The sequence below is a fragment of the Panthera pardus genome, unplaced genomic scaffold (assembly GCF_024362965.1).
Source record: "Panthera pardus isolate Hobbes unplaced genomic scaffold, ASM2436296v1 HiC_scaffold_12, whole genome shotgun sequence".
NCBI classification, from domain to species: Eukaryota; Metazoa; Chordata; class Mammalia; order Carnivora; family Felidae; genus Panthera; species Panthera pardus.
The window spans coordinates 10,332,293-10,333,326 of record NW_026526677.1 but is presented as its reverse complement, the minus strand read 5'-3'; positions in this window follow the sequence as shown (position 1 = coordinate 10,333,326).

Genomic DNA, 1,034 nt, shown 5'->3' with positions numbered 1-1,034 from the left:
TTACGATTCCCCATTAGACAGACCCAGGAGCTGGACCTAAGGTCCCTGGGCTAGTCACAGCCGAGCAGGGCATCCCAGACCTCACTCCTCACCACACGCCTATGTCTTACTGGATAAAACGGTCTCTAAATCCTTTGCATCTCTGAGTCTCGGGTTTCCATGCTCCCAGCTAGAAATTTGCGACTCCTGCCACCACACTGGGATTAGGACCTCACTGATACATTCATGTCTAGGTGGGTACCCCAGACGGATGCTCCCCCCCCCCGCCCCGCCCCGGGAAGTGTGCTGGGCAGCAGGTCAGAGGGCAGCTGGGGGTGGGGGTGAGGGCTGGGCAAATGTGATGGGGGCTGCAGAATAAACAGGTTTCAGTGGTGGCAAGCTGGTGACTGGGTCCTCTCCATCTGTCGCACACACTGGGCTGCACCCGCCCAAATCCTCCCCTTCGGGACTGAAGATTTATTCTCCCAGCTGCGGGCTGCCGGGAAGGTTGTTGGCTAATAGCTCTCGGCCATCAGCCCTCCCAGGGCTGAAGGGAGCTGCCTGGCCAAGGTCGCGCCCCTTTCCTGGGTCAACACAGGGGCCACAAAGCCCTGGCCCTGGGCCCCAATTCAGGACAACTCTGAAGGGCCATCCTAGCCTCAGAGGGGGTTGGCTGAGGCCTCGGGGCTTCCCCCTCCTGGCTGCCCTCCCTGCCTCCCGCCCCTCAGGTGCCATTGCTGAGAGGGTGCCCTAGGGAAACCAACCCCTGCTCCTGTTTAATTCCAGAGGCTCCCACCCAGGGAAACCAACCTACGAAGGCTCCTCCTCCGTCCGTCTTTTCCCTTTCCAGTGTAGGAGCCCTCCCAGCATCAAAGTCAGCAGGTGCTTACACGAGACCCCCCCCCTCCCCCCGGTTCAGCTCAGGTTTTTTTTTTTCCCAAGCCGGGGCGTGGGGTGGGGTGGAGGTGGGGTGTTACTTTCCCACCGGTGGGCTCGGAGTGACATTTCCCCACCTTTCCAAAAGCGAGAAGTGAAGGAGTAGGGCAGCCGGCGGC